At 41.7% G+C, this 27,886-nt stretch overlaps 1 protein-coding gene and 1 long non-coding RNA gene across 14 annotated transcripts in view; one reads left to right on the top strand and one right to left on the bottom strand.

The window, feature by feature from the left end:
- The window catches only part of PTPRT (protein tyrosine phosphatase receptor type T), a 1,128,501-nt gene that overhangs the window by 209,777 nt on the left and 890,838 nt on the right, over nt 1-27,886 (top strand). The gene's annotated exons all lie outside the window — the stretch shown is intronic.
- Nucleotides 9,582-12,328, bottom strand: LOC129138169 (uncharacterized). Its single transcript, XR_008541228.2, has 2 exons — nt 11,409-12,328; nt 9,582-10,244 (listed from the first exon to the last, which is right to left on the bottom strand). It is a non-coding gene; the product is annotated as an uncharacterized LOC129138169 (long non-coding RNA).

Here is a 27,886-nt window from a genome sequence, read left to right as displayed (position 1 = left end):
GAATTCTTAAGAGCTGGAATTCTCAGGCCATCTGTGTTTGCTAATTAAGTTTACTAAAGGAAAAGTAAACTTTCTCATATCTTCATGATAGGAGAGGTTAAAAAGTTGGAGCAAGGCACACTGAAGTTGGGCTCCCACTCTTCTGCAGACTGGGAGATAGGGACGCTCTCTCCTTCAATGCTCACATTTCAAATGGTTGCTTCCCAGGTCCTTGAGAAAGACATTACTTGGGTTGTAAAACTAGTAAATGACCAGCAGAATTTTTTTAAAGGAGCAGAGAAAGAATTTGTAGTTACAGGTTTTCTAAAGTAGACGCTCTAACAAAAGGGAGATGAGGAGCTTATCAGGAAGAAACCTGTCTAAAACTTTAGTCAAACCAAGGGGAAGGAATGTCAAGGCTTTCTTGGTCAGAGCTGAGATCTGACCCCCAGGACCATCTGATTTCAACACTCACGTGCTCCTTCCTTCAAGACCACACACAATACAGGCTGCAGTAGGAGGGGCAAGTCTGTCACCATTTAGAGACAGCTTAGGCAGCTTCTGAAGAATTTGTCTTCGAATTTGAATAAGAGAATGTATTTAACACATTGATGAATTCTATAAAATTGCAGATGCAGCATGTAGAAAAATTAGACCTTTAGTGGTAAAAATCTAGATTCACAATGTCAGAGCAAGAAGGGGTCATGAATACAAGTTCATCTATTTCCCCGTTGCACAGGTGGGAACTGAGGTCTTGCCCAAGGTTACAGAATGAGACCATGTTGGATCTATGTTTGTACCCCAGGCTCCCAATTCCCAATGCTGAGTTCTTTCTACCCTATTTTCCAAGGTTTTGCACCAGCGGCTTCATCCGGTTTTCTCTTTTTTCTTTTTCTCCTTTCTTTTCTTTTTAAAGGCTCACTGGCAGCTACTGCTCCAAGGCAGAAAATGTATTCATTTAAATGACTTCGTTTGGAAATAGAAGCTTGAATAATGATGTTACCATTTATAATTGCTCTGATTAACCACACCATGTTGCAGTTTAGAATAAAAAAAGCCTCATTCCTTTTGTGATGTGAATTTTAATTGCTTTCTCTCAGGAAGACCCCCCACCCCCCCTTCCCGGCCGGCATACTTGCATGCTCCCCGGCTTCTGGAATCTCAAAAAGACCCCTCCAGGCATGCCTGTGTGCTCCCTGGGTTCTCTGGCTGAGATCTGGGGCTGGACACAGGGTAGACGTTCTGGGAATACCTGGGTGATTTGAGATTTTGGGACAAAACCTACCTGACTCTACAGTTATTCACCTTTAGACCAAAGTTTAATACTCCCTGGGGAGAATCACAGCTTTAGGGTTCCCATAAGGCCCAGACTGGAGACCTAGGATAAGGGGATTTAGAATTTTTCTAAGGGTTTTTGGTGCACACTGGAGTTGTCATCCCTGAGATTACAAAGGGGGCAGGATCATCCATAATTTATCTGCCAGTGAATGTGTCCTCTCAGACAGATTTACTTCTCCTTTTTTTTCAAACCTTAAGGATATTTCAGTTGTTTGACATTTCACCTGTCTGAAATAAGAATCAGCACAGCGTGCAGTAGAAAGAACAAACTCTACAAAAATATAGGTGAATGCGTATTTGATTTTACGGGGAGCAAGGGCTTTCCAAGTGTAAAAACCAAGAAACAAATGATGAGAAAGGATAATGGAGTTAGTTGTGTAAAATTCATAAACATTTGTAAGTAAAAATACAATTACAAAAAAGTTAAAGAACAACTTGAGGGAAATATTTACAGCAAATATGATTCACAATGGCTAACTATCCTTGATATATAAAGAACACTAATAAGCAACAAAAAGGTGTCTTGACAGAAAAATGAGTTGTTTTTCTTACAACTCATGTAAGAAAAATTGCCATAGTCAATAAAAATCTGAAAAAAAATTAGCTTTCCTTTTAGTTGCTGAAATATAAATTTAAAAAGAATAAAGGTACCATTTTTTCTCGATTTACATTGACAACAATTTAAACAATAGTATTATTTCAGGAAAGGGGTCCCGGTCCCGACTCCAAGAGAGGGTTCTTTGATCTCATGCAAGAAAGAACTCAGGGTGAGTTCCTAGAGTAAAGAGAAAGCAAGTCTGTTAGGAAAGTGAGGTAACAAAATAACGGCTACTCCATAGACAGAGCAGCCGAAGGGCTGCTGGTTGCTCGTTTTTATGGTTATTTCTTGATGATATGCTGAACAAGGGATAGATTATTTATGCCTTCCCCTTTTAGACCATATAGGGTAACTTCCTGACGTTGCCATGGCATTCGTAAACTGTCATGGCGCTGGCGGGAGTGTAGCAGTGAGGATGACCAGAGGTCACTCTCGTGGCCATCTTTGTTTTGGTGGGATTTAGCGGGCTTCTTTACTGCAACCTGTTTTATCAGCATGGTCTTTATGACCTGTATCTTGTGCCGACCTCCTATCTCATCCTGTAACTTAGACTGCCTTAACCGTCTGGGAATGCAGGCCAGTAGGTCTCAGCCTCATTTTACCCAGCCACTACTCAAGATGGAGTTGCTCTGGATCAAATGTCTCTGACAGTATTGGTGGTGATAAAGTGATATGTTCATCTAGAGGATATAAATTCTTGCAATCTTTCTGGAGAGCAGTTTAGTATATAGTTTTAGAACCTTAAAATGTGCATACTCTTTGACCCCGTATTCTCTCACTTTTCTCAGTTTTGCTTTCTGTGGTTTCAGTTACCCGAATTCACCTGTGGTCTGAAAATGGGTGGGTATAGAACAATAAGATACTTTGATAAAGAGAAAGATCACATTCACATACTTTGATTACAGAATATCATTATAATTATTCTACTTTATTAGTTATTAATCTCTTACTGTGTCTAATTTATAAGTTAAACTTTAACATAGATATTAATATGTATGTTCAGGACAAAACGTAGTATGTATAAGGTTGGGTACTATCCAATGCACCAGGCATCCACTGGAGATCTTGTTTAGGACAAAACGTAGTATGTATAAGGTTGGGTACTATCCAATGCACCAGGCATCCACTGGAGATCTTGTTTAGGACAAAACGTAGTATGTATAAGGTTGGGTACTATCCAATGCACCAGGCATCCACTGGAGCTCTTGTTTAGGACAAAACGTAGTATGTATAAGGTTGGGTACTATCCAATGCACCAGGCATCCACTGGAGATCTTGGAACATAGTTCCTGTGGATAAGGGAGGACTTTTATAATTCCATTCCCACGAATTTATTAGTTTAGGGAAACAATTAGAGATGCACATAAAAGGTAATATAAAAGGATTTTATCACAAGATTGAGATAGAAAACTGAGGAAAACAATTTTAAATGTTCAGCAATAGAGAGTAGCTAAAATAATTATGTGGCTTTCATTTGATATAATTATCTGCAGATGTAAAAAATGATAATTACAAGTAATACTAAATGCCCTGTCAAAAGTCACACTCTATTTAGTTTAAAAATTAGCAAACTAGCCTTTATATACAATCTAGTACTGATTTTATTTAAATTATATGTAAACATAAATAAATGGAAGAAAATGAAACAAAGTATTAACAGTTCTTGTCTCTGGGTGGTAGATTATGAACAATTCTTGATTTTTTTCTTTAGAGAATCTTCCAAACTACTTTACATATTTATTATAATAAACAAGTATTTCTTTTAAAATTGGAAAGTGTAATAAGTGATATGAAAATAAAATGTTAAAACCAAAACATAAGGGTAAAGAATCAAAAAGTTTTGGGTGGAAGAGTCTTGAGTTTAAATTTGAGCTTTGCATTTACTAGCTGGGTGCCCTTGTTGACATTTTTGAATCTTGACTCTTTTTGTCTATAAAATGGGAGCAAATGTAGGTCTTCACAAGATTATTCTAAGGGCTAATTTAGAACATAGGAAAGAATGTGGTACCAAATAGACCATCAGTAAATATAATGCTAGATCCTCCATTCTCTCCTTTCATCTGTCTGGCATTTTGGATTTGGAACCCAGGGTCTTCATTGGTTTTTGAATTCTCCTATGAGTCTGTGCTTGTTTTAACCACAGAACCACTTGCTACATTTTCCCATAAGAGGGCTAAGTCAGGCTGGCTGGCTGGCTTCGGCAGTGCTGTGGTTAAAAATTTGAATGGGATATTCAGATTATGTCATACATGACCTCTTCAAAAGCTGACATAGGAAGTCTTCCATTTCTTCCCTCTTTGTTTTGTCAGTTTGACAGTTTTCTAAAATTGCAGTTCCCAGAGGTGGCAAAGATGTAACTAAATGGTTATTTGTATACCATGTTTATGGACATATAAACTCACATAAACTTTTTTTAGGAAAATTTGAAAAGAAATATCAAGAGCCTTTAAGCATCTTCCTGTATTTTGATGTAGTAATCCCATGTTTAGGATATAGTATTCCATAATAATAAACAGCCTGAGTGTGGTGGCTCACGCCTGTAATCCCAGCACTTGGGGGGGCCAAGGCAGGCAGATCACTTGAGGTCAGGAGTTTGAGACTAGCCTGGCCAACATGGTGAAATCCTGTCTCTGCTAAAAATGAAAAAATCAGCCAGGTGTGGTGGTGGGTGCCTGTAATCCCAGCTACTTGGGAGGCTGAGGTGGAAGAATTGCTTTAACCCAGGAGGCGGAGGTTGCACTGAGCCGAGATTGCACCACTGCACTTGAGCCTGGGCGACAGAGCGAGACTCTGTCTCAATAAAAAATAAATAAATAAAAAATGCATACTATACTTTAAATACAATTAATTTCAACTCTGTGTTCTTTCTAGGATTTTAAGGGATAAGGTGGGAATTTGGTTGCCTGTATTCATTAAACTTATACAGTTAGGTATCCTTTGGCAGGAAGCCCAGTGCAGGTCTTTCCTGATGATGATGATATGCAGGGCTCCCTGTATCTGATACAGTTTTCTCAATTATTGTAGTCCAGATGAAAGCTGCCATATGGTATAATGCAAAGATCCTGATCATTAGCATCACAGACATGGATTTGCTTCCAGATGTTGACAGGAGACTGATTTGTGACCTTGAGCAAGGTTCCTCCTCTCTGTATACATTCATTTTCTTATCTGTCAAATGGACATGATAACGCTGCCTTGCAGGGATTTCATGTGTAAAGGAGGAGAGAATGCATGTGAGAAGATCGAGTGCTTCATGACCCTATCTAAGATGTTCTCTCTTTTTTTTTTTTTTGGTGGGGGGGTAAGTTGGACTGATAGTTTTTTTTAATTTTTAATTTAATTTTTATTTCTTCCCAAAAATGGGGCATACATGTGCAGAACATGCAGGTTTGTTACATAGGCATACGTGTGCCATGGTGGTTTTAATGTTTTAGCCTTCTGTGCTGATTGCCTTGGGATTTCTACGTAACGGCTAGACTGCCAGATTTCCCATCCATCTATAGCCTCCAGAAGAGTAGTGTTGGCTGGAACCTTAGCTGCCCCCGCTTGGAAATTGGGAGTGGGTATAGGCGTAGTGACAATTCTGTCTTGTTTCCTCAAGCATCGTCACAATACTATGAAGGCAGTTTAAGATAGAAGCTTTTGCAGAAAATATTTTCACAAAATAAAAGAAGTTTACAAAGTTTAGATGATTTTTTAAAATAAAAATTTGCCAAATGAAAGGTTTTTATATAAAAAAGTACCTATCCATAAAGTCTGGAAAATATAGGAAAATGGATTACAAAAATAAGAATCCATACATTTTTTTGACTACCCAAAGATAATCATCGGTGGTATTTTTGTGTGTTTCCTTTTAGGGTTGTTGGTGCATTTTCATATAATTGAAATCATGCTGTAAATATTATCATGTGTCTTGCCTTTTTCTCCATGTAACCATAGCATATGCACTTCTCTCATGTTATTAAAAACTCTTTGTAAAAATAGCTTTGAGTGGCTGCATGATATTCCATTGAGTGGACATTAGATAGTTTTTCATTTCAATTATTTTCAAATCAATGGAAAACAACATTTTTTTCACATCTGATTTTTTTTTAATCTCTTGTCCTTTGTGTCTATATCAGATATTCCACAGATTATTTCCTTGTTCAGAATGTCTATATGTCAGGCTCATGGAGGCAGAGTTATACTTTTATTCAATGTCTGTGATGACTCATGGTTAAATCTATAATGCATTCTAGTTATTTTTTAAAACGTTATGTTGTCTTTAGCTTCCTTGGAAATAGAGATGATGCAGCAGCACTGATGAGAAATCATATTCAAAAAGTGAAGTGACTGGTACATTTCTGATTTGGAACGAATGCTGATGACAGATTAAAAATGACCATTGGGGGTAGTGCTGGAAATAGCTTATAGCTTTTGTTTTAATTTTTGTTAAGGATTGGGATAAGTGGAAGAAATAAGAAGTATGTTGCCTTTTGTGGGTAATGCGAATACAGTCAAAATTGAACAGATTTTTCCTCTTCTCTGTCTCTAGCCATAGTGGAACTTGTACTAATTTTCTGGAGTTGTTCACCCAGCACTTGCGATTGCTTTTAGCAGAAATGATCTCATTTCAGGAGCCTGTGAAGAGGAAAAGGAAATGTGTTCTCACGACTGTGAGTCAGTGTAGAGTGAAAGAAGCTGCAGAGAAGCTCTGTGTGTGTCTGTGGGTGTGGAATTGTATGATTGTGTGTGTGTGTGTGCGCGCGTGCACTGAGGTATGATGCGTTTACAGAGAGAGTGAAGTTGGAGAGGAGAGTGGGAAAAATAATGACAAAGTTGAGTGAAACTCCTGCTTAACTTGCTGAAGTAAGTAAATGCAAAGATGTACTCTGGGGCTTAAAAATTTGGGGGTGATGTGGCTTAGCTGTAGTTGGCAAGAAAATATCTAGAGGTTTTGGTTGTTGGGGAGTTCAGATGGGGAATGGTGACCAGAGAAGCTATGCAATTTTCTCAAGACCTTACAACTGAATTCAAATTATTATCTGTTTAATTGCAAAGTCCCTTCTCATTGCATTGAGCCACGTACACCTGTTCAGCTGGGGTAGCATCTGCTGCTGGTTGGCGGGATATGGGTGGGTGATGGTGGTGTGCTTAACTAAGGGCAAGTGGCTCTTAAGGACACTCTGAACTTTCAAAAATGGCAGCCTGGGATTACCCTGCTTTCATTCTACACACTCTCAGCTGTCTGCCCAAATACTCTGGGAGAGAAATGGGACTGTAGTGCTAGGAATCACCGTCCTGATTAGCATCTCTCTTTTGCATCTGTCAGATGACGTGGCTCATTACCTGGAAACTATACTCAGTTTTCTGAATAAATGGAGTACTGGTAAAATAACCCCAAACAAAATGTATCCCAATTAATTATTTCCCAATTATATCCCAAAAATTATTTGAGCAGTTGTGTGAGCATACTTTGTCTTCTTCTATTTTATGTTGTCTGAAATTCAAACCAGAAACATACTCTTTGAGGCTTTAGCCGTGTTTTGTTTGGCAAGATAATTATTCCTGTTTGTTTAATAATTCATATTTAAGTACCTGCTATGTGCCAGATACTGTTCCAGGTAGGTGGGACCGCTGTGGGAAAAGGGGCTGAGGTCGCTGCACAGAGAGTTTACCGTTTGGAGAAGAGAGAGGCAATGCATTCGTGATTAAATAATTGCAGATAATCTACAGGGAGGAGAACAATGGAGCAATATGATGCACACACACACACAAACACACACACACACACACACACACAGAGAGAGAGAGGATGGGATAAAGAGGTGGGGTGGAGATTGCAACAGTTCCTCTGGGGAGGTGACATTTGAGCTGACATTTTAGGTCCAAAAGTTAAGAGGGAAGCTGCCACATGAAGACTTGGGGAGGAGCTGGTTATTTTCAAGGTTTTGTTTCCTCCCCAAAATGTAGTTCTTCCTCAGTCTTTCCCAGATCAAAATGGCACCACCATCCATTTGGTTCTGAAACCACAAATCTAGGTGGTATCCACGATTCCTCATTCTTCCTTTCTCCCTCTCACACTCTTGGCTCCACCCTGAAAGGTATTCTTCTCTCCATCTCTGCTTGCAGCTACCATCTCTCCCCTGGACCACTGTGGTAGCCTCCTGATTAATCTTCCTGCCTGTACTCTCATCTTTCCCCACACCCTTCATGTATTCTTCATGCAGCTGTTCAGGTGTGCTGATCAATAGAGTAGCCACCAGCCACATGTGAATATTTAAATGAAAATTAATTAAAATAGAATAAAATTAAATATCCAGTTTCTGGGTCACACCAGTCAAATTTTAGGTACTCAGTAGCCACACATGGCTAGTGGCTACTGCACCTGACAATGTGGATATAGGACTTCATTGCAGAAAGTTATTTTTGACAACCCTGAGTTAGAGTGATCTTTCCAAAATAGACGCCAGCTCATGGACCTCCCTGCTTAAAACCTCAAATATTTTCATAGCTCACTTTAGAATAAAGCTCAAATTCTTCTTCTTCCTTTTTTTTTCTTTTTGAGACGGAGTCTCATTCTGTTGCCCAGGCTGGAGTGCAGGGACATGATCCGTGATCTCAACTCACTGCAACCTCCGCCTGCTGGGTTCAAGTGATTCTCATGCCTCAGCCTCCTGAGTAGCTGGGATCTACAGGTGTGCACCATCACAAGCAGCTAATTTTTGTATTTTTGGTAGAGACGGGGTTTCATCATGTTGGCCAGGCAGGTCTCGAACTCCTTACCTCAAGTTATCTGCTCACCTCGGCCTCCCTAAGTGTTGGCATTACAGGCATGAGCCACCACACCCAGCTTCAAATTCTTTATTCTGACTTATAGAGCCCCACATCACCTGGCTCCTTCCCACCTGTCTGGCCTTATCTTTGACTTTCTCTTCTGTAGCCATTACTTTCCAACTTCTTGTTTCTAAAACAAATTGATTGTTCACTACTTGTGGCCTTTGTGAAAGTTCACACCTTGGGTTTCCTCTGCATGGAATTCCATGATGATTCCTTGTTGCCATTTAGATTTCACGACAAGTATCACCACCTCTAGGAGGCCTTCTTTGACTACCTACAATTCAGTCACTGTCATATAACCACGTTAGGTTGTCTGTGCACTCTGGCTACTTTCTGATATTTTGCTTACTCGCTTATTGTTAAATTGTCATCCATTGTGTGCCTCAGCCTACTAGTATGTGAGCTTCCAAAAGGCAAAGGCCTTGTCTGTCTGTTCAAGGCTATAATCCCAGTGCCCAGAACAGTGCTTACCTCATAGCAGGTGCTCAATTAACATTTGTTCTGGAAATGAATGAATCATTGTAGGTAAGCAGGACTGCTCTAGCCCATATGGTTCTTTTGTGTGAATCAGAAAAAGTTACCTTGGGTCTCAGTCACCTTGTGTGTTGGCGATCCTGTGCAACGGAGCCTGGTATCCGTGGGTAGGGGAGTTGGGGAATAGTTAGGGAATCTTTCTAGGAAGGAGGAATACCAGGAGCAAAGTAGTTGAAGCAAGAATATACTTGATGTGTTTGAAGCAAACAACAACAAAGACCGGTATGTTTGGAGCAGTTTGTGAAGGGGAACACAGAATGAAAAAAAAATGGAAGAAATGGGCGGGGGACAGACCACTTGAGGCCCGGAAGGCGATGGTAAAGGAATTGCGTTTTATTCCAAGTAAAGTAGGAAGCTGTTGGAGGATTTTAAACAGGGGAGAGACATCTGATTTCTGATTTATTTATTCTTACAGTTTTATTTCTTTGCCTTTGTGGGTAAGTCTGTTTTAACATTTTTCTCAGATATATGATTTGGGGAAACTTTTAGTTTGAAGACTAGTTTTCCCAAGGGGTGGGGACTTGCTTCTCTGAAGACTGAAAAATTCTTCAAACAGCACTTTCAGATACAGCAATTAGTTTCTACACGCACTTTGACTCTTCTTTGAAATGCTTTCTGACATGCATTGCTGATAATTTTGAAGGTTAAAATCTTTGGCTCTCTCCTAAAGGTGACAGAAGTGCAGACTAAAACTAATTAGGAGAAATTTGTAGTAGTTGATTGTGGCCATTTGTTAGGGTTTTGAAATGCAAATAAAAATTGTGCACAGCACTTCTTGCAATGGGAACACCTATTCAGCCTGGTGTTTGGTGTTAGAATTCATCTGCCCGTGAACATGAAAGTGTGACCTCCACGTGGAAACACATTATGAACACAGCTTGAATCTGTGACTTGCTGTTGTCTCAGTTTCTTCTCTGGAGACCAGAGGAAAAATGCATCCAGTTCCTCCAAAGTATTTTACCATATTACCACGTATCTAAGATGCAATAAAGAAAAAGAAGCACCATTAGTTAAGCTGCAGCTTTCTGAGAACAACAATATAAACATTATAAGTACACATCCATGGTAAGAAGAGCCCCAATTTCAGAGAAGTTAAAATGTGAAGCAAAGCATCTATTTATCCATCCTAATCATCTGTCTGTCTGGGAGCAGAGGCTAAGATTGGACTTGCTATATTCCAAATGCTTTAAATACAATCTCATTTAATCCTCATGACGACTGGTGAGGGGGGTGCTAGCATTACCCCCATGTTCTATATAAGGGAACTGAGGCACAGAGAGGTTATGCAACTTGTCAAGGTCGCATAACTATTAAGTGGCTGACCCAGGATTTCAGCACAACCTGTCTAGCTCCAGGGTCTGTATAACCACTGTAGTGTGAGAAAATGTGATAATTTGATACTGGCTGACCATCAGCCAATTAATAGTCGTCTTTGTTTGCTTCTCAGTGTAAAAGCGCAAGTCTGGATCCGAATCCTTGACTGGTAGTTACCTAAGACTGATGTTATTGTTGTGTTTGACTCTTGATTTGAAACACAGGTCTATATCCTGAGATTTATATTAATAAAGCATTGTAATTATGATCCTGATACCCTGGGGATTGCCTTGTACCTCGACTAAGAAGGCACATGCTTACTTCTTGCTCAAGAACAAACAGGGACTGAACTGCTGCGCTGGGAGGATGGGGCTGAGACCAGCTAGCAGGGGCATTTGTCAAAGGTAGCAAAGCCCACTGATTAATCGGGCCAGCTCTGGAGCAAGGCTGCCTAGATGTAAACCTTCATCTGCTGCTTTTGAGCTCTGTAACCTCAGGAAAGTTTCCTACCTTTTCTGAGCCTGTTTCCTCATCCATATAATGGGTTTAACAGGTTCTCAATTTCTTGTCTGCAGTCCTTGGGGCCAAATGTGCTCGGATTTAGATTTATTTAACTTTTAAAGGAAAGCAATATAGTAAATGTACCATATTTATTAATAACATCCCTCAGCAGAGGCTGTGATAGCACCCTTAAATCAAGCATGTTGATATTTTTGTAGCAAAAAGTATGAATATTAATAGTAAGAAGGAGATAGAAAAAACTTTTAGTCAGTGTATATCACTTTAACTCAAATCTTAGCACCGAATAAGTCTGTACCAAACTTACGAAAAAATCTTTTGGTTTTCAAAGCTTTTGAGGATTCAGAATTCTTAAATCAGGGTTTGTGGATCTGCACCTGCCCCATAGGTTGATTTTATGGCTTACGTGGAGGTAACGTCTTTACCTAGCACATTCCATAGTTCATAGTAAAGTGCTCAGTAATGTTATCTGTTATTATTTGTACATGTATGTTCAAATCATCATTGTTGAGCAGAGGCAAGTATAGCTGGCCGAGAGACCGGTGGTACTGGCTGGACTTTGGCTACCTTGTGGGCATAACTGCTGGATTCTGAGGCTCTGATCTGAAGCCCAGAGTACTTGGCTGCTCTTAGAACCCAGGTCCCCCTCTTCTGACTTGCACCAGCATTTTCACTGGGTTTTGGTTGTTCTGGTAAAGAAAGAAGGAAATAAATGAGAAGAATGCCTTTCCATCCTACCCCTAGGTGGATTCATCCTTTCTGCTGAATCTTTTCCTTTTTATGGCTATAAAATGAGGGGAAAATTGAGAACAATCACCAAAAGAGTATTTTCCTTTAGGCAAGTGTACGTGTGACACCCCATTAACGACAAGTGACATCTTCTTCTATCTAGCGGAAATCAACACAATATTCACGTTAACCAGTCATCGCTGGTGCCCGAAGCGGATGATGACTTGTCAGTTTCCATCGTATCAGTCATTTTCAGGCAAACTGTGTGTGTGGATTCCACATGGACACAGTCGAATGTTCACAACACCACTCATTTCTCTCTAAGTGCCTGATGGGTCCTCTACAACTAGAGCAGAAACGCAGGAGGGTCCCACTGGGGCAGATCAGAGGGCTGGAGATCAGAAGGCTTGTGATGACAGAAGGTGGATGGAAGAGGCAGGCAGACCTAGGCCCTGGTGCCCTGGCCTGCCATTCGCTGGCTGTGAGACTTCAGCTGATGTCCACAAGCCTCAGCTTCCTTGTGCATTGAGCTAATAGTAACTCATTACCTCACCAGGTCATTGTGAAGAGTAAATGAATGATGCATATGAAAGTGATTGATCAGCCCGGAAACTCCAGGAAATGCCAGTCTTGTTATGATGCATTTGCCTTCAGTGGACTTTTGATTTGCCCCATGGAGCCCATTTTCATAACTCGCAGCCGTTCCTCTTATGTCCTGGCACCCTTCTGCATTTAAGTCTCTCAGTGAGGTGTCCACTTATTAGTTCATTTGGAACTTTGCCAGTTTGTGTGTTCAACCGTACATCTGTGTCTTCACCTACCCACCTATCCATCTCTCTCTCCACTGGATCCCTGTTGTGTGCCTGGCTAAGCTCTGGGATACAAAGATGAATCAGATAAGGATGAATCTGGCCCTAAAGGAGATCATAGGCTAATGGAGAAATGGACAGGTCAACAGATGAGTGGAGTCAGGTGGCCGTTGTTGCTGTAACTCAGGAGTGGGCTATCGACAATGGGATGCCAGAGGAGACAACTCCGCTCTGTTAAGCGTGGCAGTAGAGGTGGAGGGAAGAGCTAAAGGAAGTCCTCAAAAAGGATATGACAGTTGAACATAGACTTGAAAGGGGGAAGGGCTTACCCAGCAAAAGGAATAGCCTATGACAGCCTTCCATAATCGGGGCTGAATGTGGAGGTCACTTCTGGCCAGGGGACAGGGGATTTGGGGGAATTTGTCTTGGCAGATATAAGGGATGGGAGGCTAGCTGGGGCCAGGTGGTAGGAATTCACAAGCACAGACTGCGCGTTCTCGATTTTATCCTGATGTCCCTCATTGGGTTGCCAGCATTGAGTGAAGTGTAGGGCAAGAACGTATCAGCCTTTGGTTTGAGTTTTGGAATTTCTTCCTGACATCTGGTAGGAGGGGTGGGCTTGGAGAGGGCGAGGCTGAAGGCAGCGAGGGCAATGAGGAGGCTGCTGCGATGGTTTGAATAACAGCCTAGGAGGGAAGGAGGCAGCATGTGGGAGTGGGGGAATACAAATGCCACAAAGGTATTAGGGGGCTGGTGAATGGGGTTGGTCACTGTATTCGGTTCCTAGGGCTGTAGTAACAAATTACCATCCATTTGGTGGCTTAAAACAACACAAATTTGTTCTCTCACAGTTCTGGGGTCCACAGTCTGAAAACAAGGTGTCAGCAGGGCTGCACTTCCTTGGAGGCTCTAGGGGACAATCAGTTCCTTGTCTCTTCCAACTTCTGGTGGCTGTCAGCGTTCTTTGTGGCCGCATCATTGCACTCTCTGCGTTGATCTCCACCTGGTCTGGCCTTCTTTTCCATGTGTCTGTGTCTTTTCCTCTTCTGCTTTTTTATAAGGACACTTGTTACTGGATTTAGGGCCCACCTTGGTAAACTAGGATGATCTCATCTCAATACCTTAAATAATTAAATTAAATACCTTAAATTAATTACATCTGCTAAGACCCGTTTTCCAAATAAGGTCAGATTCACACATTCAAGAGATTAGGAGATGGACTTATCTTCTGGGGGCCACCACTCAACCCACTGCAGCTACCAAAGGGATGGAGCAGTTCCTGTTCTCAGGGTGTCTTTAAGTAGCTACAAGAGGAAGGGCTGGGCTCTTGCACAAATGTCACAGCAAACTTGAATAAACTCATCGTCTGCTAAAGAGTCATATCACCTCCCTGAGGTGCCTTTCCAAAGTCTGATGAGCAGATAATACCAGACCAAATGCCTCTCTTAAAGAAGTTGTTGTAAAAGCACAACAAATGGAAGTTAAAGTGGAGGAATTCTTTAGAAATAAAGTAGAAATGCAAGTGACTGTTATTTGCGGAGAATCTAATTTTCTCTGACAGTTCCACAGGTACATTGAAACAATCTCTTAAGGAAAATGTATTTTCTGAAGAAATTTCTCCTTGATTTTTACAAACTTTTCTCTGCCTGATGATCACGTACAATGGAATGAACTACAGCCTTGCTCTGTTTTTGTTTTTCTCCTTGTTTGTGCCCAGCTGCCGTTAATAATGTTGGCAGAACTCTGTTGCGGGGGAAGCAGCACCATTTTGATGTGGTTCACATGTGATTGCTCTTGACACCCAAGTGAAGATGTTCTAAAACCCACCGTCTTGTTCACTGGGTGTATGTTCTCAGAGTTTCTACTATAAGTTGGGCAGTACCTTCTGTTGCAGATGCAGCGACCAAACAGACACAGGCCTGCTTCTGACTTTTGGTCTCTGGGGGAAATGGATGGGCAAGTGGCTGTGACAGCTCGTGTGACATAGTGTATTGAGATCTATAATAAGAGAGCAGGAGGGACTGAGGGAACACAGAGGAAAGAGGGATTTCTACAAAAATAGACATAGAAATAACCGATAAGTTTATGAAATATTACCAGCCTCGTTAAACATCAGGCATGCTAATTAAGGTAAGCTACTAGGCAAGATAAAATAAAAATGGTATAATACCCAGTGTTGGCAAGCATGTTAGAAAATAGTTTCATATACTGGTGTGGGATTTTAAATTATGCAAGCTTTCTGGACGCCAATTTGATGAAAGGTTCAAACGACCCAAAAAGGCAAACCAATTCAGATGTCACTTCCTTTCTCTGGTATTCCCAGGCTTCTCATTTCCCCCAACTCCTCTTGGCTATTCCATCATGGTTCTTACTGTGTGGAACTAGAATGACCTATCTGGGTAGTTTTCTACCCCACTGGACTGAGACCATAGCTTCTGTCTTCTCCAGTGTTTAGTGACACACTTTTCTGCACCTTCTAGCTTTGTAATGTCTTTAAGATCAAATGCTCATTGAATATTACTGTTGTTGTAGAATTTTCCTAGCTATTCTTTGAATGTTTGTTTTTATGCATCAAATTTAGGATTGCTTTTTCAGGATCCCTTCTCCACTGTCCCCAAAGAAAATTAAATGGAGGTATCGTTTGGGATTTCTTAAACGTATAGATGAATTGAAAGAAAATCAACATCAGTGCCATATTAAGTTTTTCCATCCGTGAGCTTCGTGTGCCTCTATTTGTTGAAGTTTTATGGCTCTCAGTTAAGTTCAGTAATATTTTTTGCAAGTACTGAATCTTTCTGGTTAAGATTATTGGGGACTTTTTTAAACGGTGATATGCTGGAGTCAGCCTGGTACCTGCTCATAACAGCTATTAAATTTTCAGAATTTCCATGAGGTGTTCGTTAAACACAGGCATTCTTAAACTTAAGTTATAGAAACCTACAACTATATACACTATATGTAAAAACAAAGGTTTTTCTTCAAAACTCATGACTCCCTAATTATTTTACTACAGTTTATTATCTACACTCTTGAGGTTATTCATGTCTATCGTATATCTGTTAGTTGGAAACACTGTATAATAGTATCTTATTGTATATCTGCCTTCAGTGGTAACATGTTGGTCTTTTGAAGTAGGTCATCGTGGCATTATTTAAGCCACAGAGAGCAGCAAATACTATAAATCCGGGCTTTCTTTCCCAGAGGACCTGTTGTGAACATTTGCAATCACACCTCTGTTTATATATGAGTATTTATAGCATTTTGGGTTTGTGTGTGTTTATAGACTAGGATGTCTTCTTCCCTGGCGTTATCTTTCCAAATTTGTTGGTGGGGTTATATGAAAAAGCAGTGAGTTTACTTATTTACTTTTATGCTGGGTATCTTACTGAACTTGATTATAAATTACAATAATTTTTCTGTTGATAACCTTGGATTTAGTAGGTAGAGAATCACTTTAAAATAATAATTGAACTATTTTACTAAGAATGTAAATCAAGAAGGGATATTCTAATCAAATACAGTTTGGCATCTATTGATATATGATTTTTAACTTAAAATATGTTCCTCTTTGGATTAAACCTATTAATTGATTTATGAATGCTGAAATATCCTTGTTTTGTTCAAACTTTAGCCTCATGGTCAGATAATACAACATAAAAACATTTAAAAATTATCTGGTGATGGTTCTTTGTGGCCTTATTGTTATTTTAATCATCACTGAAAAAATACTCAAAGCACAGGAAAAATAATTAATTCCATGTAGGGAGAGAGGTTTGATATATGTCTTTAAATCAATATTACTAATTATATTAGTCATGACTTCCTTATTTAAATTTTTTCTTTTTGATCTATCAGGACTTAAAGAGAGTTGTATTAAATTCTCAAACTATTACTGTATTTTCATTGATTTCTGGGTTTCTAACAGTTTCCTTTCTATATCTCAATGCATTGCTACCTGCTACAGAAAAGGTCATGATAGTTGATATATTTCTTTGTGAATTATACCTTTTATCAATGTAGAATAGCTTTTTTGGTATTGTTCAGTGACTTGTCTTTGAATTTTACTTGGATATGGATATTGGTACATCTGCATTTTTTTTCTATTGACATTTTCCTATTAAATCCACCCACGCTTTCAATTTAACCTCTTGGCAATCTAATTGCTTAAGATCACATCTTAAGGAAAATATTTCGATATAATTGATTTTTGACTCAGTCTGTGAGACAATTTCTTTTGCTAGAGAAGCTGAGGCAGTTTATACTAATATGATAACCATATTGTGTCTGACTTTTATCTCACTTAATGCTTTCTATTTCTTATGCTTGTTTTTAAATTTGACTTCCTCCCTAACTCCCTACAGGCAGTAGGTTGCAGGGGCTGGCGACCTACTGCCTGTTTTTGACAGCACACAGGTTAGGAATGGTGGATTTACATTTTTAAAGGGTTGCAAAACAAAACAAAGGACAGGCAGCAGCAATAACTGGATGTAGCCCGAAAGCCTGAACTATTTGCTGTTTGGCCCTTAGAGAGCTTGCTGATTCTGTGGTGGGTGATTAGGTTTTCTATTATATTCTGCTTTTGGTTTTACTCTTGGATACGTTTAGCTGCCTTCAGTATGTATCTAAATTTAATTTTTCCTAAAACTTATTTTTAATTGTCTTCAAAATACAAAGTATTTTATTGGCTTTCCCCTGTGCAGGGTAGGGTGGGTAGCATAGGTTGACCTACCCTCATATAAGCCTTACTCATTTTCTCAGTTGTTAATGGTAAGTATGGGATTTTAATTCATGTTTCTAATTTAATAATTATTATTTAAACTTATATCTCTGTATCTTTTACAAAGAACTATTTATAGCATTTATATTCTTTCTATAACTGTATTTACATCAATTTTTAAGAAAATTTCATATTTAATTTGCTTGGGCACTCACGACCAACTTTTAAAAATGTAACTACTCATTTTTTATTTTTTAAAAATGACCCCATTTGGTTAGGTTGTTTTTTATTTTTTATTTTTTATTTTTATTTTTATATATTTATTTATTTCTTTTTTGAGACAGAATCTAGAATCTGGCTCTGTCGCCCAGGCTGGAGTGCAGTGGTGCGATCTCGGCTTACTGCCTCCTGGGTTCAAGCGATTATCCTGCCTCAGTCTCCCGAGTATCTGGAATTACAGGTGCTTGCTACCACATCTGGCTAATTTTTGTACTGTTTTTATTTTTATTTTTATTTATTTTTATTTTTTTTTGAGACGGAGTCTTGCTCTGTCACCCAGGCTGGAGCGCAGTGGTGCAATCTAAGCTCACTGCAAGCTTCACCTCCCGGGTTCACGCCATTCTCCTGCTCAGCCTCCCGAGTAGCTGGAACTGCAGGTGCCTGCCACCATGCCCGGCTAATTTTTTTGTATTTTTTAATAGAGACGGGGTTTCACCATGTTAGCCAGGATGGTCTCGATCTTCTGACCTCGTGATCCACCCGCCTCAGCCTCCCAAAGTGCTGGGATTACAGGTGTGAGCCACCGTGCCCAGCTTGTACTGTTTTTAGTAGAGACTGGGTTTCACCATGTTGGCCAGGCTGGTCTTGAAACTCCTGACTTCAAGTGATCCGCCCACCTAGCCTCCCAAAGTGTTGGGATTACAGGCGTGAGCCACCGCGCCTGGCCTGGTTAGGCATTTCTTTTAGTATTTGGCAGAGGGAGGAGGTAAATGGTGGTGGTAGTGTTTCTGTACATCCTTTCTGAGTCCTTTTACATTTGTAAATACTTTTCTGCTTCTTCCATAAATGAACAGAGTGCTTTAAATCCTGCAGATATTTAATCATTAGCGTTTTCAGCCCAGTATTGTAAAGAAATCTGATATCAGTCATTTACTTATATAAATGTTTATCCATGTAAATGTCTTGTTTTTTCTTTTTGTATGCTTGGAAAAATGTTATTCAGGATGTTTAGGACATTCAGTATAGCTTATTTTTAAATCTGTTCTAAAGGTTTTTTTTTTTTTTGTAATTTGGGTGTTCTTATCATCCCTATAACATATCTCTTTTGTCTTTCATATTTCTAATTTACTTCTGGTCATTTTATTATTGGGAGCTTTCTATCTGCACTGGTACCTGTAACAACAGGCTTACCCAGTATGCTAAAGTTTCAGTGCTCTTTGAACTCTCTATGGAAATTCTGCATTTATTATGTTGTTCAACATTAATGCCTCAACTAATGATAGGAAGATATCAACCCTATAAACTAGGCAGAAGATGTAGGAGCTGAGAGTTAATTTTGCATTCTCTACTCTTCTTTTGGATACATTACCTGTATTAGTTTCCTACTGCTGCTGTAACAAGTTAACACAAATTTAGTGGCTTAAACCAACACAGATCTGTTCTCTTACAGCTCTGGAGGTCAGAAGTCTAAACTCAGCAGGGTGACAGCAGGACTGCATTCCTTCTGGAGGCTTTAGGGGAGAATCTGTTTCCTTGCCTTTTTCAGCTTCTAGAGGCCACCTGCATTCCTGGGCTCATGGCCTCGTGTCATTCCAGTCTCTGCTTCCATCAGTACGCCTCCTTCTCTGACCCTCCCGCCCCGCTCCTTCACTTATAAGGATGTTTGTGATTACATTGGGCCTCACTGGATAATCCAGCCTCCTCTCGTCACTCAAGATCCTTAGCTTCATTACATCTGCAGAGTCCCTTTTGCTATGTGAGGTAGCATATACACAGGTTCTGGGGATTAGAATGTGGACACTTATTTTTAGGGGCCCATCATTCAACTGACCACAGTACCCCTCCCTGGAGAGTGTGGGGGCCCCCTCCCACATGCTCTTCCTTTAGAAGGCAGTTGAGTTGGTTTCTTTTCCTCTCCCCTGCCCTAAAGGAGTGCACACCCCACATCTTTGCTCATTTCTGTGAAGCGTCTGTGATGTGGAATAACATTGTGTTAACCTTTTCCTCTGTTCGAGGACGCTCATTCTACTTCCTTCCAGTGAAATGTAGCTATAATCTTTCTTTTTAAGGACTTACTTCCTATTTTCCTTATTGAACCAGCACGCAATTGTGCATAATAACTAAAATATCCAACATCTCTGAGTAAGGGTATCACAATATGGAGGTCTGCTTGGAATGAGGGATAAAATAAGGTTTTATGTTTTTGGAGCACCAACAGCACCATAGCAATCTTTATCACCACCTTCTTTTCTTCTTCATTTATGGAAAGTTCTACACAGTGCTGCTTCTGTATTCCACAGTTCTGCTCCTTACAGCATTAAAATCTTCTTATCAACAATTGGATTTCAAACAGGCTTTTCTTTATTTTAATTACCTACCTTCATTTTTTTTCTAGCTTTTAAAACCAGATCTCTTTTTATCTGTTTATCTCATTTTTTTTAAAAAAAGAATTGTTTTTCATGGAAACCAGGTTTTCTTGAATTTATGAACACAAAACAGATAGTCTGAAATTTAATGGCGTTTCATACAACAAATCATCTTAGAAAAAAATATATTTTCCGCATACTTCATTCTTATTTAATTTACAAAATATCTTCCTAGGCCCCATATTGGTTATAGTTTTTCATTCTTAGTGATTTACAAATGGGAACAGCTATACCTGTCTGGGTATATTCTCCCAACATAGGGAAATGAATTATTTAGGGTGCTTCTTACTCTCTGCTCTGGTGCTGTTTATGACATCGTTGTATCACTCTGGCAGCTGCTGCTTGTATTACCTGCTGGTTGTTTAGCAACCCAGTTGCTTAAGGGCTGTGTGTGTATATGTGTGTGTACCTGTGTGCATGTACCTAGTGTGATCCCAATACTGGGGGGGAGAGGAAACAGTGACAGATGCAGGCTGGCGACTACACATACCCAGAGAGAAGGTACTTCTATTAATGCGACTACATGAGATATTTTGCTATTACTAAGGTCTAATGTTTGTATCCCTTGAAAATTCATGTTGAAACTTAATCCCCAATGCAACAGTATTAAGAGATGGGGCCTTTAGGAGGTTCTTAGGTCATGAGGGCTCCGTCTTCATGAATGGGATTAATGCTTTTATAAAAGGGCTAGAGGGAGCTTGTTAGGTCCTCCAGCTACCCTTCCACCATGTGAGGACACAGCAAGAAGGTGCCATCTTGGAAGCAGAGAACAGGCTCTCACCAGACACCAAACCTGCCAGCACCTTGATCTTGGACTTCTCAGCCTTCAGAACTGTGAAAAATAAACGTCTACAATTGATAAATTACCCAGTCTAAGGTATTTTGTTGTATCAGCAGAAATGGACTAATAAATCAGTGAAAATATTTATTAAAATTGACATATGATCTAGTTGGTGACTGTATATGAGGGAGTTCCTAGTAGCTAGTAAATAGGTTGGGTGGTCAGAGTCCAGACTTGCTCATTGTCACCTAAGGACCCAGACACTCCGTGAGTAGATGATGGGAGGGACAAGGTGTCTGAAAAGGGGGCCAGCCCTTGGAGGTGAGAGTGATGGTGTTCTAGGAACCTGAGCATGGGATGAGATGAGCTCGCGAGGTCCCTGGTAAGGAGTGAGTCCCCTCCAGAAGATAAGGCACTGTCCATTGTCGGCTGGGCTATTTCTATGTCTCCTGTCCTTGTTCTCTCTTGGACTCCCCCTAAGGACTTAGGAAATCTTTCTGCAAGTTGCAGCCAGTGTCAGCTGTTCACAGAACCAAGGAATGGCTTGTGCATGGGTTCTCACCTTAAAGAAGGGAGCAGAGCTCCCTTGGGGTAGGCGCTAGTGGAAGCTAGAAACAAGGAGGATTCAAGCAGAAGGTGAAAGTCAGCCTGAAACCCTGGGGTTTTGTTTTATTTTTTTTCCAGTTGTCCCACCTGTGCTGGATTTTGAGGGGATTTGGCTGTATTGTATGGTGGAGGCCAGTCACAGCATCTCTCTGAATCTCTGTTTTCTCATCTATAAAATGGGGATAATAGCAATACCTACTTTCAAGGGCTTTTCTGTGAATTAAATGAGATGATGCATCCGAAGTACTGGTCTCAGTCCCTGGCACAGGAAGCTATGTTCAGTCACATCTGGTTTTCTTTTCTTCTCCTTGACTTTGAGATATTCCGCTTAGTTTAGGGCAAGAAATTAGTTATGTCTTTTGGTGATCACCGTTTCTCTAACTTTTTATTTTTATTTAATATAGCAAGTACTTACATGGCACTTTCTATGAACCAGGTAGTATTCTAAGCACTTGACGTACATGAGCTCATGTAATCGTCATAAGAACCCTATGAGGTAGGTACTATTTTACAGATAAGAAAGCTCACATAGAAAACTTAATGAACCTGTCCAAAGACACCCCACTAAGTTCAAACCCAAGTAGTCCAGTTTTGGGTTACTTTTAACCATTAGGCCAACCTAATTAGGTTAGGGTATTGAGTACAATTAAGTTATATTCTATAAAAGAATAGTTGAGAAATGAGTTGGGAAAAGATACTGGGCGAACTGAAACATTTAATTTAAGACAGACAGTGGGAATACTAAGCGAATTCAGAGGGTGGAGGTTGCATCATATTATTGTCATTAATCAATGCATATTGATTTTCCAGGCAAATACTGAGCTATATTAAGGCTGCAGAGGCAGAGTTGCCACCTTGAAAAAGTGGGTCTCTCTCAGGAGGAGGTTCATAAGTTAACAGCCGAGGGGTGAAGGGTTGGGTGACAATACATCTTGGTGTGCTGGGGTTTGTGTCTATTGTTCCCCAGTATAATTATTAACAGCAGTCCTTTTCTCTCTTAAAAGTGTCCTAGTGTAGATGAGAAATTATGTGTTCCCCAAAGGGGTAGAGGGAGGTGCAGGGAACAACGTGGAGGGGAGAAAAATGTTCTAGCCCAATGTTTTGTAGGGTTGGTGAGGTCACTTGGCTCCCTGGCCATCATTTATCTATCTGCAAATGATTTGGTTGGACTAGACACTTCTTATGTTTGTCTATAGGTTTCCTTTCTTCCTTCCTTTTCTTCCCTTCTCCCCTCCCTCTCCCCCTTCCTTTCCTCCTCACCCTTCCTCCCTTCCTCCTTTCCTCCCTTCTTCCCTTTCCCACCATTCCCTTTCCTCCCTTGCTTTCTTCTTCCCCTCCCCTCCCTTCCCCTCCCTTCCCAGCCCCTCCTCTCCCCTCCCTTCCAGTCCGTTCCCTTCCCCTCCCTTCCCTTCCCCTCCCCTCCTCCCTTGCCCTCCCCTCCTCCCTTGCCCTCCCCTCCTCCCTTGCCCTCCCCTCCTCCCTTGCCCTCCCCTCCTCCCTTCCTCCCCACCGCTCCTCCCTTCCTCCCTTCTTCCCTTCCCCACCCTTCCCTCTCCTCTCTCTCCTCCCTCTCCTCCCTTGCTCCCTCCCCTCCCCTTCCCTCCCCTCCTCTCCCCTTCCCTCCCCTCCTCTCCCCTTCCCTTCCCTCCTCTCACCCTTCCTCCCTCTCTCCCTTCCTCCCTTTCTCCCTCTCCCTGTCTCCCTTTCTCCCTCTCCCTGTCTCCCTCTCTCTCTGTCTCCCTCTCTCCCTGTCCCCCACCTTCTGTCCCCCACCCCACCTCTCCCTCTCTCTATCTCTCCTTCCTAACCTGCCTAGCCTCTCGAGGTACACATTAGGGGATGAAACTCACCCCTGCAAGCAAGCATGCTATGTCATTTGCATGTGAGGCACAGAGCCTGTCTGCCACTCTCTCTGCTGAACTCTTTTTGGGTCCCTTGCTTGACTGACTGCAATAAATGAGGTGTCATTTAAGAGTGCATGATGTGGAGATCACAAGTATTGGGCCCAAAATACCCAATATTAATTGATAAAAAAGTAATTAATGGAAATCTAATTAAAGCAGACATTCTGCACAGGGCACTCCTGGAATCCTGGGACCATCTCAATTACCAACTTTCCTCTGAGCTAATAATGTGTAATTGGGAGGTTTTAGGCTCTAATGGAAGAGATGAATAAAAAATTAATTAATGAGAAAGAAAATTAAATCTGAGTTTGTTAAAAAATTTCCAGAGATGGGTACAGTGCAGTGCAACAGTAGGTATTAGAAGGTTTATTAATGAAAATCTTTACAAGTGACAGCATCTCGCTTGCAGAACTGACACCCCTCTTCCATGCCTTGCCTCACCCTGTGTCATTTGTCTCTGTTAGGTAGCATCTGATGTCAGCCTGGGCTCTGAGAACCAAGGGACAGTCTGAATGTGGAAGAATCAGTTTTCCCTTATTCCTGAGGAGAGAAAGTATGCTCTGGCGTCTCTCTCCAGCAGTTTCTCTGATATAGAAATCAGTAAACAAAGACTGAGTCTCCCAGTCTTTCAAAAAGAAATACAGTGTTAAATCAATGTATGAGATTAAAAATACATTTACTTTACCTACAGCTATATGAAAAATTAACACCCTTCCATATGCAGGAAACCTGTTTTTATAAATGTTTATGAGCAGGTGACGTTTACGAGGGCCCCTAATTAGATTGGCTTGCCGTGTACTGCTGCGTACTGCCACTCGACCTTTGGCATGATTCATTGTTCTGTTTTATTGATCTGTAGTTAATCACTTCTAGGTTTCGATTTTTCCCTATCAAATGAGCTGGGGAGTTCCGGCATGCTCAGGGCAGCTTTTGATGCTGTCCTAGGTGTTTCTAAAATTTAGTGACCACAAAAGTCACTTGGAGAGCTTGTTAAAAATATGCAGACTCCGTGGTTGAATCTCCCAATGAAACCACTCCTTTAGTTCTGGGTGTGGCCCAGAAATCTGCATTTCCAATGCGTGGTTTAGATCCAGGTGACTTGTGCGCTGGGGTGGTTGGTGAGTTGAATGCTTTTTGCCACTGAATGAAGGAACACTCATTTTTGGATTCAAAGAAATGGTATCTTGGACTCAGTTTATGTGCCTCCTAGATTCACTTGGCCCACCTGTTCCCCAAGCCTTGACTTCTTGGCCAGTGCATAGTCCTGACCGTTGCTGCTGTCACCTGTACTCTTAACAACACTGACTGTCTCATTTCCCCTAGGGGAGAAGGTGAGACTTTGTCACAGTCTCCTCTGCCCTTTCTGCCCAGGTGGGAGCTGCAGAGTCTTTGGTGCCCTAGTGTGTTAGGCCATTCTTGCATTGCTGAAAGAAATACCTGAGGCTGGGTAATTTATTTAAAAAAAAAAAAAAGAGAGATTTAATTGGCTCATGGTTCTGCAGGCTTCCAGAAAGCATGGTGCTGGCATCTGCTTAGCTTCTGGGGAGGCCTCAGGAAGCTTACAATCAAGGCAGAAGGCAAAGGGGGAGCAGGTGTCTCACACGGCTAGAGTAGGAGCAAGAGAGAGAGTTATTGGGGGAGGTGCCACAAACTTTCAAACAACTGGATCTTGTGAGAACTCAATCACTATTGTGAGGAGAGCACCAAAAGGAGGTGCTGAACCATTCATGAGGATCCCACCCCCATGATCCAATTGCTTCCCACTAGGTCCCACCTCCAGCACTGGGGATTACAGTTCAGTGTGAGATTTAGAGGGGATAATATCCAAACTGTCTCACCAAGTTTGGGCAGACAATGCTTGGAAAAACCCCATACTACGGGGTAGGATCTGGCTTTTCCAACGACTGCATGGAGGAGCTTGAGTGTCACAACCTGTACATGCAATAGAGTTAACCACCTGTGTTGGGGGGAAAGCTCTAACCAGAGGGCCAGGAACCAAGGCAGCAGAGAAATCCTCTCCCTTCCTCTCCTGGAAGGGAATGCGCTAAGGCCAAGGGCTTCCACACTGCCGTGTGCCCAAGCAAGCGGTGATGTTTACTCGCAAAGCTGTGGCTGGCCCGGGGATGCACTGCCTTGTATAGGTTCATCCTCCCTCCCTCCTTCCCTCCCTTCCTCCCTCCCTCCCTCCCTCCCTCCCTTCCTCCCTTCCTCCCTCCCTCCCTCCCTCCCTTCCTCCCTCCCTCCCTCCCTCTCCCTCACTCCCTCCCTCCCTCCTTCTCCCTCACTCCCTCCCTCCCTCCTTCCCTCCTTCCCTCCTTCCCTCCTTCTCCCTCACTTTTTCTGCCTTGGCTTTGCCCCTGCAGTGAAGTCTTTGTGAGAATGTACTGCCTCAGCCTCTGTTCCTGGGCTGCACTGTGGTTTGTGGGCTGGGGATCAAAGTCAGGTAGTCTTCCTGAGCCTCAGCCTTTGCATCTGGAAAATGAGGACAGTAATCTCAGTACTTTACTCATGAAGAAATTGTAAAGCTTAAGGAACAATAATGTAAGTACAAGTAAAAGGATGTTATAATAAATAAGTGTTAATAATCATACTAATTACGGTTATGCCCCTCAGTCATGGCAATTGAGGCTTATTCTTGGGAGGCCTCAGGCATGCACTTAGTAGGGTGAACCAAACCGACATTGTCCTTGAACTGTGCTTTCCAGAATGTGTTCCACAGCCTGTTAAAAGATGCTGCTTGTGACAACAAACATAAAAAGCAAGTGTGGGAAATTCTGGGATTGTAGGCTTTTAATGCAGGACCTTGTGGGGTCTGAGAATTGCCATGTTTTTCAGCCGTGCAACTTTACTAACTGGCCAGTAACCTAGAGTAACCAAGTTATTTAATGTATCTGTGCCTCGCAGGGCTGTGGGAAGGATTAACGGTGTTAATACAGATAAGCTTGTAGAATAGTGTCTGGTACACAGTAAAAGCTCAATAAATGTTGATGATGATCATTAATATGATTTATATTGATATGGCAATGTGTGTTGTGCATCACTAAGAGGGGGATAGAGTGTGCGGCGTTTCTTAAACTCATGTTGTCCATAGGGAATGAGCTTCTGTGTAAATCCTCCTCCCTCTCCTCCCTGGCCCTTCCCTCTTTGTCCTTTCTTTTCCCTTTCTACCCTTCCTTAACCTTCTCCTCTCCCTTCTCCCTCTTCCTCTCCTCCCTGCCCTTTTCTTCTTTCCCTCCCTTCCCTCCTCCTTTCCCTTCTCTCCTCTCCTCTTCCATCGTCTTCTCCTACTATTGTGATTCTAAGGATGTCTCCTTGGACAAAGGTGACCTAGAAAGAAGTGAGTGACCAGCATCATTTAAATCCTGGATATATTGCTCAGCTCAGGTCAAATTAGAGATATGGTAGCCTCTCTAGAGTTTATGCCATTTTTCTTCTGCAACAGGAAATCTCTTTTGCTTCCCTTTCTTCCTCCCCTCCCCACACACCCTTCCTTTTTAGGAAGGTGACTGCAAATGGTAAAAAAAAGCAAACATGCACGTTGACTGAGCATCTTCTATGTAGCACTTACTGCTGAAGATGTGGATAACATGCTGTGCTTGCCTTTCTGGAACTTGTAGGCTGGCAGAGCTGTCTGATAGGCAAACTGTTGCATGTATCGTCAGGTCATGGCTTAACTGTAGGAGACAGAAAGTGATAAGAGGTGCTGGGATGCTGTCCTCCCGGACCAGGGGAGGGAGATTTGGCCCCAGAGCACTCACCCAAGTCTTCCATCAATTCCTTCCTCCAGTCCTGCTCACCAAACAAGAGCCTTATCATGATTTTGCTTCCCCAAAGTTCCCTCTAGAGAAGAAGGCACAGGTTAGATAACAGGAAAATCTGATCTGCTTGCAAGGTCTGTTTCTCCTGGGAAATCAACAGCCTGGAATACAAGTTACACATCAACCTCTTATGAGTTGGATCTACTGAGTTAGTCTCGCTGAGACCAGTCAACTCTGGCACGATTGAACTAACGGTGTGCAGAGTCGAGGGCCCACCCTCAGCTCAGGTGACTATACCAGGGTCAGCCATCCCACCGGAGGTCTTAGAGTCCCTCCTCCCCCTGTGACATCTCCCAGACTCGTCCATTATCTCCCAGGCTGTGATATAGCCATCCAGGGCAGTGATTCTCAATCTCAAGTGATTTTTCCCTTCATGGGATATATGGCCATTCTGGGGATATTTTTGCTTGTCACAACTGAAAGGGGTACTAATGATATCCAGAGGAAAGGGATGCTGCTAAGCACCCTACAAAGCACTGGACGGCCCCCTAAACAGAGAAGAATCTGGTGCAAAACGCCAATAATACCAAGATTGAGAAACCCCGGTTTAGCCAGGCTCAGTCATCTGAGGTCCTCTCTGGAGAGACTAAGAAATTGGCAAGGTGGAATTCTGCTGCCTTTACATAAACGGGAGGGCTCAGCTTCTCCACGGGCTGGGCAGCTTTAGATGGATGACTCTTCTGAGTGCTGGGGCCAGAGGCTCTTCTAGGAGTGTGATAGACTCTATTCTACAGGGTTCACTGCAGGTGGAAGTGAGAAGATACTTCCCCTGCCAG

Source organism: Pan troglodytes, chromosome 21 (assembly GCF_028858775.2).
Source record: "Pan troglodytes isolate AG18354 chromosome 21, NHGRI_mPanTro3-v2.0_pri, whole genome shotgun sequence".
NCBI lineage: Eukaryota > Metazoa > Chordata > Mammalia > Primates > Hominidae > Pan > Pan troglodytes.
This window is presented reverse-complemented; position numbering and strand designations above follow the sequence as displayed.